We start from the raw sequence: 13,611 nt of genomic DNA on the forward strand, positions 1-13,611 counted from the left end.
TTGTCTGAAGAAACAATAACACATTTATAAATGTCAAGGTCTTGCTCTTAGCATGAGAAGCTTTAAAATGAAATTAGGTTGCTACCGACATGATGGGAACATTTGGGAAAGCAGGAGAAAATGTCACGGTAAAAACATCACATTTTCAGGAACATTGCAAGTAAAAACATGTTTTTTCTTTTTCTTAATTAGTTTTACATCAGTTCTGTTTGTCAAGATAAATGTTAGCAATGAGAAAAAGAACCACAGCCTCAGATGCACAGAGTCATGCAGGTCATTGGTGATTGGAAAACTCTGTACGGCTACAAGGAGATGATACAGTTCAAATTAATGCCATTGCTCATACACTGAACTTGAGTTGAATCCTAAGCTTTTATGAGGTTTCATCTATGCAAACATTATTGGTGTAGTGTGTTGTGTTCTAGTGGCTTTTGACCTTGGGCTGGTGGAGTAAAGCTCTGATTTCTCACAGGAATACAGAGCTTTCGTCTGTGTTATTCCAGGAAACTGTGAGATGACTGAATGTGCTCTCATGCAGCGGCATGGAGCTGCCTCTGTGGACTGTTAATGCACTTTATAATAAATGTTATTGTCCACAGGCTGACACAAGGCAGATGTAGGATGCAGGATATGTATGTGCAGACACAAAAAAACGTCACAATACATGTCGTCATCATGGTAATACAACAGCCCTTTGTGATATCATTTATAATATCCATCTCTTCTATATCAGTTCAGTAGAAATATTGAGTCCAAGATGATTATCCCAGTCTTCATTGTATCATAATAATTAACAGCCAACAGTTGTTGGAACAAAACCGGGCAGATTGTAAAAAGGGACAGGTTTTTATGAGCCCTCACCCTGATGTACTGTCATGTAATGTACTTTTGAACAGCAGAAGGAAACTATAACCATTTTAAAAGCTTGTAATTTCTCAGAGTACTTTAGTTTTGCCAATTCCCTTCTCTTTTAGTTATTATTCTTGGCTGCTTGTCTCGTCCCATCTTCAGCTCATTTATCGTGGGTTGCAAAATGCTCTTGTCAAGCGCTGAAGACCTGAATGGCAAAATGAGATATTATTTCTGGAACATTATGTGATGAAGTATGTCCAGTTTACTCCCCGTGTAACATCAGTAATAACTGTCAGAATTGAAATTAGGAGCGCTGTGAGATATTAACAATAACCGTATGTTTAAAGATGAATTTGACTTATGTCCTTATTGTTATAATTATTTTTCAAATTGTCTAGATATAGTGATAATATTGTTATCGTGAATTCTTTTGGTCACAGTAATTGTGTAGTGAAAATCTGAGATGTTGACAGGCCTACTTGATATTGATTCAGTTTTTGTTCAGTGGCCTTTATGAAATTGTTATGACTGACATATACTGCACTGTATTTTCACAGCTAAATAAAAATTGATTACTTTGCCTCTTATTTTTACACTTTACCCAATGCCCTCATGAAAAAAAAAAAAGGTGCAGAAGGACAATTTATTCAATAAAAAATGACTAAAATAATATAAAAATACTTTACCAGTAAATAGACTAGTAGGAGATAAGAGGGTAGGGTACACTGTCCCCTCCTAGTGTCCTTCAAAGTTCCCTACACTTTTCCAGAAACCTCCTGAGTGCAAACAAGAACTCAGTGCGCAGCTGCCCACTCAACATGGTTTGATGCTTGTATAGTGGATACATCAGCATCCGGCAAAAACTACAGCAGAGGACCAGGGATACTTTTCTTTTTTCTGCTGGAAGTGTGCTCACCGTGTGTTTCTGCTCTCATACCGGCTGGGTGCTCATGTGAGTATGCGGCTTGGGTGTGTGGGAGAAAACAAGTGAGGCAGCGCTATTGTTCAAGCCAGCTGTTTTGGTTCAGGGGAGGTTAGCTGGCTAGCAGCGTCAGTCAGCTAACGTGAACTTAGCTAGCTTGGTGAGAGCAAACACCAGCGTCGGTTTGTTTAGGTGGTTAAAAAAAAAAAAACGAAGCTGAATATCCAGAGTTTGGAGCTTTTTTTCTGTGACGAGGAGACAGTGTGTTTAACAACAACGTATTTCAGCCTCTCACGGGCTTCAGTTTTAAAGGTTAACGCTAGCTTACACATTGATAGGGTCAGCTGTGATTTGACATCAGGCCGAAGCTATAATGATAACGTCATCTTCGGCCGTTAATGGACTCAACGACAAGTTTCAACTTAAAACTAACATTAAAAACTCAAAAGTAACCACTGAATTTAAGGCAAATACGAATCTGTGGTTATTTTTTAGCTGTTGCTACTTCAACTGGTGCGAATAAACAGTGTAACATGTATTTGTGTGACCATCTTTCCATTGTTAGTTTTCTAAAAAACTTGTCTCAAACAGCATGTCATGACAAACCCCATCAGGACAGTTGTATTTCTGTTCTCCATTAGGACATGTCCAGACAGTTATTGTGCTCTACTCGTTTCCCGTGTTTGGCTGTAGTCTTCCAGAAAATGTGTTTAAGCTGACTGAAAACAGAGCTTGGTCCAGCTCTCTAGTTTAAAGAGAAGTTGCTCAACTCATTTATTTGAACACCTGCTTGTGTGAGTAGGAGTTGTGTTTGCAGGGAGGGGAAGTGTCAATCAGCTCTATGTTACTGGAGCAATTATCTCTCCAACACCTCAGCTTCTCAATTTATAACAGCTTAATTGAACCCATACTTTGACTCCTTGCTTGCCATCTTTTTTGTTTGTTTGTTTGCAATACCTGTAGTCTACAAAAAATCTTATTCTGAGTACATTACATCCCAGAAACCACTCCCTAAATTAAATGTCCTGCTTGCCTTCAAACACTCCCAAATCTTAACATCAGCCAAATACCGACTGGTGCCAAATGTTCTATCATTGTTTTTGATGTCAAGGCCTCCAGCGGATATAGTATGTACCATTTAGATATTACAAGGCTTCCAGAGATGTTACATTGCAAATATTGAAATCAGTGAGCTCTTTGAACATGATATGAAATGATCGGTTAGAAACTCTGTGACCTTTACCAAGTGAAAACTAACCCTTTACTTTCACTTTTTAATGCTTTAATGTACATCGCCATCACACAAATCCCTATCCTAGTCAAGCATAATGGAAGTATCAGTCAAGTGACCTTGATTTTCGGCTAAAAGATGAGCAATTGCTTATTTATAGAATAAGTACAAATACCTCTAATTCCCCATACATTTGGACTTCATGTTTTGTGTAATTAGTTTGTTATGAAAATGTTTCTCTCACGAGCATTAACAAACTAATCCTCTGCTTATAGCTTCTCAACATCATATGAACGTGACCAGCAGCTCTCGAGCCAAAGAACTGTTTAGAAAGTTGAAAATGAAATGCAAAGAACAGTGGGTCAGTGGGTTGGACTGGCGTGTTTGGCTTCAACAAAATGAAAGTATTACTGCTAAAACTGCAATTTTTGTTGTTAACCAACATCATAGTAAAATGTCTGTTCCTATCTCCTACACTTTCCTTAATAAGGATGCTAGTGTAACAGTGTCAAACCCAGTGTCTGGACATATTCAATCAGTAGAAGAGACACCTGTCTTCAGGTTCATGAGTCTCTGTCTATTTAAAGACAATAGACAATTATTCTGAAAAGTTTCATTAAGTGAAGCCCACAGACATTTTTCTACTTTGTTTAAAATAGGCCTTCGATAAAGAGAAATTTGATTTAAAAAAAAAAAAAAAAACTTTCTGCTGATCTGCACCTTTGTGGGAGAATCTTGCACAATGTTCTTCACTGATTTCTTAATGCTGTCCTCTTATCACAGTTTCCTGTGAGGCTGCCAGGTGTGATCACTGCGTTGCCGTTAGAAACAGGAGGAAACACAGCGAACTCATCCCAGGAATTTCCAGTAAGTGTCTAAGGCAAACATTTCCCAGACTCACACCCACACCACTAATTAACACACACAGAACATAACACCCACGACTGTGAATGATGCTTCACACATCATTTTCCAAAATGAGTGTAAGCACAGAATACATTGACAAAGTACACACAAACCTGTTTTAGCCATATGCTGGAGGCAGCTTGAAAGCGTGTTACCTGTTTACTGCTGGTTTTTCAGGCATTAGTTGTGGCAAACCATTTTGTGTGTATTTGTATAGCCTGCAGCTGGGGTTTTCTCACTTTATGATATTTTATATATCATCTTGAAGTTGTTCGTGTGCTGCAGGAAGGGCCACCAGGGGGCACTCTTATGCTTGGTATTCCCTAAAGTCAGCCCATTAGTCCACTTTGAACAGCGGCTTTCCTGTGAGACGTCCTGTTGAGATTTCAGTTCGTGATTAGCAAAAATTCTACATGAGCATATTAACAATTCACTAACAAAAATTACCAACCAATATATCTTAAAATGTGGAGGTAAATTTGTGCCTAAATTTTCTTTACATTCTATTACATTACACATGTATGAATTAGCAATAGCTATAAACTCCTTGTGCAACAGATTAGTTTCATACCCTGTTTTGAAACTATGTTAAATTGCATTGTCCCTATCAAATAAATAAATGAACTGTTGATGCATCTAATTGTAAGGCTCATTTTAAACTTCTTTTCTAAGTGGCCACTGGAGTGCTAAATACTTTCATTAGCAGTTCATTAGCATTAGCACGTATACAGAATGAGAAGAAAAAAAAGCTTCTTGTTACCACAGGTGATACAGAGGAGCCCATTATATGTAAAATAAATATAAATCAATAAATCAAATCAATGCACTCATCTGGTCTTTTAGTCATGAAAGTGTTATTACATAGATTCTAACGGCTTGTTCAACATACTGTTTTAGTGCAGTAATTAGTCAACTGCTGTTCAAGGAAATGGCTCAGTTATTTATGTGAAAGGGCTGTGTTGTGATTTGTTGTTTTTTTTTTTTTTTTTTTTTTATGCAGCAGTAAAGAACTGGAGCTTATTCACAGAGCAGTTATTTGTGCACTTTCTGCAATTTAAAAAGCAACTGCAGCCTGTAACAGAGCCAAGTCTGGCCTGCTGATTGCTACAAATAAATGTGTCCCACTCTGAAATCCACTGCTTCGACTGTGCCCCGCTGAACACATACATTTTCTTTTAGCTTAGATCTCTTCGGTTTTTCCACTTTCCTCCCTCCCTGTCAACCCTCACCATCTCTATCTGCTTGTTATATCTACGCCCCCCCCCCCTGCTCTCTTTCCCTAAATGTCTCTGAATCCCTCCATCCTGGCCTCCCTGCTCTTATGAACAACTGGCCAGGACAGCTGGCTTTAACAGCTGCTTGTCATCTCATTTTTGGCCAATCTCCATCTGGACAAGTTTTCCCATAGAGCTGCTCTTTTGTAAGCCAGTCATTCTGTTTCTAAATCAGTCTTTATGCTATCTTTGTGTCACCACCGTTCAGAATAAAGTACGCTAAAAACCAAAATCCAAAGAGTTTTTTTTAAATTTTTTTTATTGTACTTCTTGATGTTGGAAGTTTTTATGACTCCCCCCTTTTTGCTCTTGTGACCTAGATCTGTCGGCAAAATCTGCTGCCATCAATAGAGGACATCCTCTTGGAAAAAGTAACAGTTCACAAAAATTTCTATTTTCCGCATCAGCATCTGTGTTATCGCTGTTTCTTTGTTTTCTTCTGATCCATTTATCATCATTACCTTCTGCTGACGACACCAGCGTTCATCTTCGCTGCCTCAGAATGAATCCCATGTGTCATCTGTGCCTGTAATGGCCCGATCTGAATCGTCTTTTGTCCATCTGCTGATAATGTGCTCTAATCTCTCCTGATTGTAACTGCTGGCATTTAGTTGATGGGAAATGTTCCCTGAGCAGTGGCAGTAAAGGGAAGCGAGGCGCTGCACGAACGGTCGGAAAATATGATTTTTCTGTTCGTTAGAAGAAAGAGGCAACAAATGGCAGACCTGTTTGAAAAGCTTAACCTGTCTGCATCTGCATTTGCACTCATAGGACATTGATTAGGTGATTGAGGTGGACAAAGTACACAACTCTATTACTTGAGTCAAAGTATAGAAGTAGTACATTTTTACTTGAGTTCAAGCAATAGACTACTTGCCTTTAAAAGTACTTAAGTACTTGAAAGTATCCTACATTTACCTTATGTCAATGTATTGTTATATTGTTCCACAGTGCATTTAAAGAACCTAATAATGGTTGGATGGCAAATATTTGTAGGCAGTGATGATGTTTGGTTGTGGTAAATGCAGCAAACATTTGAAATAAAAGGAGTTTTTTTTTGCGAGTACTTCACAGAAATGTAGGGAGTTAAGTAAAAGTGTGAAACACACCTAGTCACAAATAATAATAATAGAAACTACTGGCAGAGGTTAAACCTACTGTAACTTTCAGTGTAAATTCCCATAGACTGGAATTTGCAGTTGAGGGATTGAGCCATCAACTGGCTGCGTGACCTGAGCGACCCTTTGTCCGGTTGCTGATGTGCAGTTGTTGGTATTGTAATTTATCTACCCTCGCTACGAGCTGTATCCTCCGCTCTCCCTCCTCGGGGTGGCACAGAGGTTAATCAGGCCGGGAGTTGGTTGCCACTGGAGGCATGACTGCACACTTGCTGTCTATAATTCAAACTGTTGCGCTGCGTTCTTTTGATGTCGAGCTGAAGGATGGAGACGCTGGCGGATCCTGTGGACCATGGCACCAGCATGCCTAATCTCTGTCTGTCTTTGTAGAGACTTCAAACTGCTACACAGTATGGATTTGTGTCTTCTGGTGCTGACAGGCCACTGAGAGAGAGATGTTCTCCCAGCTCTGAGGAGACGGAGCCTTTCACTATCAAGGCCTGTCAGGGACATGGCTTTAGATCAGTCTGAGATGAATATTTTGCTTTCAGTAAGGATGAAATCCAACTCAGGACTCGAATTTCAAAGTTTATTCCTAGCCTGGGAGAATGATCTAACTAGTCTGTGAGAAGATTTACTGTAGGGAATGGTCTATACCAAGTCTGCATTTAAAGTAATAAAAGCATATTGAGATTTGCAGATTAGGCTGTGCTTCGTAAAAAAATAGTCATTTAATCTTAGTTTCTCAATATTGTGTACAGGCTTTGGTTGCATAATTGATTAAAACAGAAACTTTGTGCAACTGCTAAAACAAACTAAACTTTTACCAGTTTGACACTGAGATACATCAGTTGAGAATCTGTCTTGCATCCCCACAACAGTTATTAACAGTCATTAATCAATCAAGTCAACGAGTCTCATAATATTTTACAAAAGGATAACAGCAAAAACTAACAAACAGAAACAGTTGATAGATGATTAATAAACACGGATATATTAATATGGAGGACAGTAAATAACAATAAAACCAACTGACCACGAGGAGAGGATCAAACAGAGGTGTTGAGCTGACCAGATGGTTACAGGATATTAAATATACTGTAGGAAAAAGAGAGCAGGTTGGTTGTTGGTGTGGCCTTAAAGGTTTCTAGTGAGCAAGATGTTCTGTTATGAGAAGGAAAACTGTTCCACGATGCGAAAATGCTCTGAGAACAACTGAGTTTTTCCTGTCGTCAGGTGTTTGTCCATTTAGTAAGTGAAGAATAGAAAAAATACAGTTTTGATGTAGATGTGTTAAAACCCAGTAGGCAGGGAGGACAAGTAAAGAAATGACTGATTCACATTCTCTCATATTCTCTGTGAGCTGAAAATAGATGTTTTTATTCCAAAGCAAAGTGTCTGAATCACCAGATGACTTTCTTAAATTGTTTTGACTACTGATGCTAGATTTGTCTACCAACTTCCTCCATTACACACACACACACACACACACGCACACACACACGCACACACACACACACACACACACACACACACACGCATGCACGCACGCAGGCACACACAAACGCATACTGTGTAATTTAGTGGAAGTTTAGAGGAAATTCAGCATGCAGGCTCCAGCTGCCGCACCATTCATTTTTTTTATCTCTTCTAATAGAAGAATCAAGAGCCACAAGTCTCTCATTGTTCTGTCTTTTCCAGTCCTCATTTATTCCTTAAAACAGCTATATTTTTGGGCGTACTGCTTCCCCACACAAATTCATTATCTCATAGACAAGATATTTGAAAAGACACTCAGCTATGAAGAGCACAGTGCTCAAACCTGACCCTTCACTTTGTGACTGCAGCCCACCTTTGACTGTCGCTGGATTTAAGCTTTGGGCATGTGGAGGATCCCGTCAGGCACTTGAGCCTGAGCAGACCGAGGCATGGATCCTATCATGGCATCTCGCAGACCGTCCATTACACCAGCTCCTATCTCGGCGTCTTTATGGACCTCATAACTGAAAGCAGGCCGCCTGACGGGCCCTTTTTCCTTTTGGGTCCCCGGCTTTAGATTATAGAAATCGATAGCACCTGCTGCTCCTCAAAAAAGCACATGTGAAATAATACAGGCTCTGGCCATTGCACTCTGCTTTCAGCTCTCTGACCCGAAGAGGGCCCTGTGTGGGAAGAAGTGCTCTGAGACAACCCACTGTCTCTGTCTTCTGCATCACCCAGAACCCAGAGCCCTGCCATATCGCTGCCTGCACCACAGCTGTCACTGTTTGTATATTTGATATAGTGACGGATGCCGAAAAAGGAACAGGTGTTGCGTATTAGTGCCACTTTTTTATTCTACAGCCCTCTGAAAAAAAAAAAAAAAAGTGGACTGCAGTCAATAGAGTTGTCAGAGTGTATCATTGTAATATATGGCAATCTGACTTTTAAACTCAGCTTTGCTACAAGGCATTACCCTCACAGTTTTCCTAAGGAAAAGGAAGAGGCTCAGAGAGGGAAAATGAATTAATGTGGTTCAGGTGGACTGACCCCAAAGACAGATCAGAAACCTGGGAATGTCTTTGAACATCGACCCTTTTCTGTCCTGCTGTCTCTCCTCACTAAGTTTTATTGGTCTGTATTGAGTTTGTGGGACTATCAACCACAGATGGAAACTCTCCCATATTTGGTTTTGACGTTTATGTCTCATATATTTGTCGGAGGAATTTAATTCCACAGTCCCGTCTGATTATTTCATGAATGATCCCTGAACTTAAAATGATTTTCCTTTTCTTACATTGGAGTTTTCAGCAGCAGTAAAACCCAACAATTATATGAGCTGAACATAAATCTCAGCACTGCCCAAGATAAGGGTTTTGAATCTACCTGTGCTTTCCTAACCTGCTGCCAGTCAAACAGATATTTTGTCACGGGCCATCACTCACATAGCTGCCTGTATCTGCTGCTTAATATTTTATATCTTTGCATGAACACATTTTAAATCCTTCACCTTGCACAGGCCTGAAGAACACAGTTTGACTTCCCTCACCCTATCAATCTTGGTTTATGTGTGTGTGTGTGTGTGTGTGTGTGTGTGTGTGAGAGAGTGTGAGACAGAGAGTGAGAGTGTAAGCGAGCGGGCTGCTTCACTGCATCTTTCCTTGGTTGTTTAGCTCTGGAGACAAATCCCCACAGACAGGGGCCTGGTTCCCCCCACAGAGAACAGCCTCATTAGGATTTGTTGCACAAACTGGAGAATGTTGACTGACTGAGGGAGGAACAAGGCCTTTTCCCTCCCAGGGACACATGTTCCTCACTGTGGCCTGACCCTGCAGCTCTGGGCCTTGTCGAATCACATTTGGCTCATATGCCTCCCGGTCAGGGGCTCTGTTACCCCTGGACCAACTTCATGCACCGAGGCCTGTATGCAAAACTGAGCTTAAGGTTTTAATACATAGGGAAGCTTGTTGAGGCAACATAGAGGGCTGATGTTGCTTATCACGAGGTATGGAGTCCAGTGAATATCGCACCGTGCGCTGTTACTCTTAGGATGTTATTTCAAATCAATTTGTAGTGCAAGGTCTCTGCAGTGTGCAGAGAGAGTCAGGTGGCACATTTAAGGGCAGCGTGTGGCTGGAGGTCACATCCAAATTGAGTCGCATTAGGAAAGAAGTACTTTCCACAGCATACAGTACTGACCGTTTGGTTGTGGAGTGTCAAGGAAGGATAGAGTGGAGGAGTCTTTCCTCACAGATTCAAATATTCTCATCCAAGATGTATAGATATATATATCCAAGATATATATATATATATATAACATTTTAAAATGTTTTGAAATGAAATGATCTATAAAAATGTTGAAAAACTCCTTTCATAGTTGTTTTTCTTCTTGTATTAAGACCTATCACTGTGATAAGCCAATGATAGGAACTTTTATGTTGTGACCAGCTGGACCCCATTGTATTCTTGTTTGCTCTCTCAGTCAGATTGCACGCTAATCAAACTGGCCAGCTGATCAGCAGGAAGAGTTAAAAGGAAGGACAGTTGAGAGACAGATGGTCAAACATAAAAGAGAAACTGAGCTTCCCCTGCTTTCAGTTCAGTCCTGAATGTTCGAGCATTATCATTTGGCCTCCATATTGTTGGATGTAGGCCGCTAACAGTTTTGAGATTTTCAACTGGGGCATGAGTTGGAAAAGGATGGGAACCACTGCTGTAGATAATAACCAATCAATGAAGTATGCACTAGAGCACCTTTAACTGTTGATGTGATATTAAAGGATTAGAACAGATTTCTTTTAGTTACATTCTGCGTTGCCCATTTTTAAGTCATGTCATGATGAGTCATTGTAAGGCAGAGGTAAAGCTATTTAATTATGCAGACAGGCCAACTCAATCTACTTTATAGGAGGTGTTCACTTTATCACTTCCTCTCTCAGCCATTTCAGCTTGATGTAATATCATTGTCAGTCATGTTTGGCATTGACAGTCAGCGATCTGATTAAAAAGGCTGGATAGTTAATGAAATGGCAGACTGCAGTTCTTCTGGGCAGCGTAGAGAGAGACAGTGTCACCTTCACCTTGGATTAGCAAATGGAAAAAACCAAAGATTGATGTAGAGGGATACTGTAAACAACATTATGATGTAAAAATCAGTAGTCATGTAAGGGAAGAAATGAACGGAGGTGTTGATTGTTCCACTTCTGTTGAATCGGCTCTGTTCTGTTTCCCTCCATGACTTTCTCTGGCTGTGACTCCCACCACACAGAGGATATGGTAAAGGTGCTCTGAAGTCTTGCTCTCTGTCAGCCCATTAGTGTATAATGGTTGAAAGGGCTCGTTCCCCCATAGGAACCACTGTGAGCCAATGTTGAGTAATGCTGGACATATGGAATATGTAGCTCGCCACTGAGTCTCTGGGACTCTGAACACATAGCCCATGATTTCCAGCAGACTTTGTCTCATTGACTTTACACAGATTTCCTCCCAAAAAAAAACGGAGCAAGTTCAAAACATTTAACTAGTTTTTTTTTTTTTTTTAACAGATCTTCTATGCTGTTGTCTTTTTTGATTTTCCTGATGAAGAATGTAATTTCCTGTTGGACTTTATGCAGTTTTACCTTACTTGGAAACAGTGGACAAACTAGAGTCAACATGCAAATCAGTCGCCTTGAGAGCGCCGTTCTGGTCCACTTAGCTCCGTTCAAATTGTGCAAGATGCGTGCAGAGGAACAAGAAAGAGGGGAAAACAAAAAAGAAAAAATGTGACGGAGTTCGCTCCGGCTTCTCTGAACTCTGATAAAAACTCAAGTGATGACATGTTTTACTGGCTGCTCTGAGAATTTAGTTGACTTTGGCATATAAAATTGGATCAATGTCTTGTTAGTCAGACTGTGATTAGTCTGATGGACAAATATGGATCCTGCCAGCTGACTCAACAACAGGTACAGAGAACAGCGTGCCATTAGTCTGGGTCATTTTGAAAACAACAACCTCGTAACACAAGATCTTTTTTTTTTTTTTATTCCTGCAGACCAGACCGTGTCTGAGCATCTCTTTATCTGCTTCTGCCTCAGAGACTGTTACAGGAGATTGCTTTAGAGGGCGTGTTCAGCTGCTGGTCAGGAAAAAGAAAAGGTTTTTCCAGCATGTTTACATCACTCTGGTTTCCCCTGACAAAAAGCCAATGGGATTTTTACATGTTAGCAAATGGCCTTTTTTTTTAAAGCTTAAAGCGATCACGACTTTGGTATTTACTGACGTATTTTATGTTGTAGAATAAAACTGTGAATTTAAATGAAAATGTCTGAGCTTGTGTTAACCACAGTCCTTATTTCAGCCATGTAACCAAAAACCCATTCAAAAATCCCATCAACTCCTAAGATGCTAAATCAAAGTGCTAAAATGCTAACTAATTTCCAGAGTATAGGACTCTGTAACTTGTGGATGTAATTGTTTCTCCTTGAATCCCTCATTGTGTAGTTGTGAGGCAGAAGGATTATGAATTTCTGGTGCTGAATGGTTGAGTTTTCATTTTTCTTGAATTGGAGTCTCACGTTGAAGAGCTGCAGTGAAGGTGCACCCACAGTGTTAACTGATATTTAATAATTCCAGCAACTCGCACCACACATGTGGAACAGTTGGCAGTTGTGTGGGGTTACATGAGTATATTATCTGTGGCTGTGGTAGGCAGGGCGGCAGTTTTCATGGCCAATCAAATTATGACTTTTATTTCCCTTAATTGCATCATGCATCTGCACTGTGGTGGTCTGGCAACTTAATATATAATAATCAAAAGAAATGAGAATGTGGTAGCAGTTAGACTAAGAAGACACAACATATTTCTATAACAATTTGCTGTGGTACTGGGATATCTGCTACCAACTGCTGGTGAGTGTTCAGTAATAATAAGTGCTGAAGTTGGCAAAGAAGCACAGGGATGATTAATGATTCAGCAGCCAGGCTCTGACATCTATATAGGAAGTGTCTGATTCCATAACCCCCATTCTTTCCATTGTGGCCCACAGTGAAAAATTGGTGTTGAATCATTAACGTTCACACCACATTTATATTCATACAGTATGATTAAAGAGAAAATGTGATATTTTACTTTTCCTTACTTGTGGCAGATGCATCAGTATAGTCAACATGTCTTTGTATAAACAAGTGGAACTTATTGTAGCTTGGAAAAAGTGTCACAGAATATAGCCGTGCTTCACACCGTGCACCATTAACCTCCTCTGAGCTGATGGACAGGACAGGTCCAAATTCCCCTAATACTTTACACCAAATTGCACCACACTGCTTAATCATTACTGACGTGCCCCTGACTGTGCCAGCCCGCCCCCTCAGTACATGGCAAATCATCAAAATATTAACCCGATGCAGGAGAGGGGTGGGGAAATGAGCATATGTGACTAATCTGTATATCATCCTGTGTTACCACCCACATTGGCAAATACTGAAGGAAAGAAATGTTTGAAAATCAGGAATTGAAAAGATCAGACACTCCCCTGTGTCCTTTCAGCTCACTGGGCCAGCGGCACTATGACATAGTGTTTTGGAAAACTGCAGAAATTATGTTTTGACATTTTCATTCTTTTGAAAGGCTTTCTATTCTGAAAATGTCACTTCCTGACCTTCTCTGTGAACCTTTTTGTCATTACTCAGTCTCCTCACACAATGTCTGCCTTATTTTACTGAACCTTTCCCTTTGAGATCCCCTTTACTTACACTTGTGGACACTGTAGAGACCCATGATACCTGAGAATGTGCCCTGCGACAGAGCTGAGAGGCAGCATGGACCTTAATGATCACAGATGGAGAACT

At 40.2% G+C, this 13,611-nt stretch overlaps 1 protein-coding gene across 2 annotated transcripts in view; it reads left to right on the top strand.

The window, feature by feature from the left end:
* The first annotated feature begins 1,665 nt into the window (after positions 1 to 1,665).
* disp1 (dispatched homolog 1 (Drosophila)) overlaps positions 1,666 to 13,611 on the top strand; it is a 79,712-nt gene continuing 67,766 nt past the window's right edge. The window contains exons 1-2 of one of the 2 annotated variants that reach the window (XM_056405335.1): positions 1,666 to 1,804; positions 3,789 to 3,872. The gene's annotated coding sequence lies outside the window, so the exon portion shown is untranslated. Of the gene's footprint in view, positions 1,805 to 3,530; positions 3,873 to 13,611 lie in introns of those variants that run through there. The other variant, XM_056405336.1, reaches the window with a different exon arrangement.

Source organism: Seriola aureovittata, chromosome 19 (assembly GCF_021018895.1).
Source record: "Seriola aureovittata isolate HTS-2021-v1 ecotype China chromosome 19, ASM2101889v1, whole genome shotgun sequence".
Lineage (NCBI taxonomy): Eukaryota > Metazoa > Chordata > Actinopteri > Carangiformes > Carangidae > Seriola > Seriola aureovittata.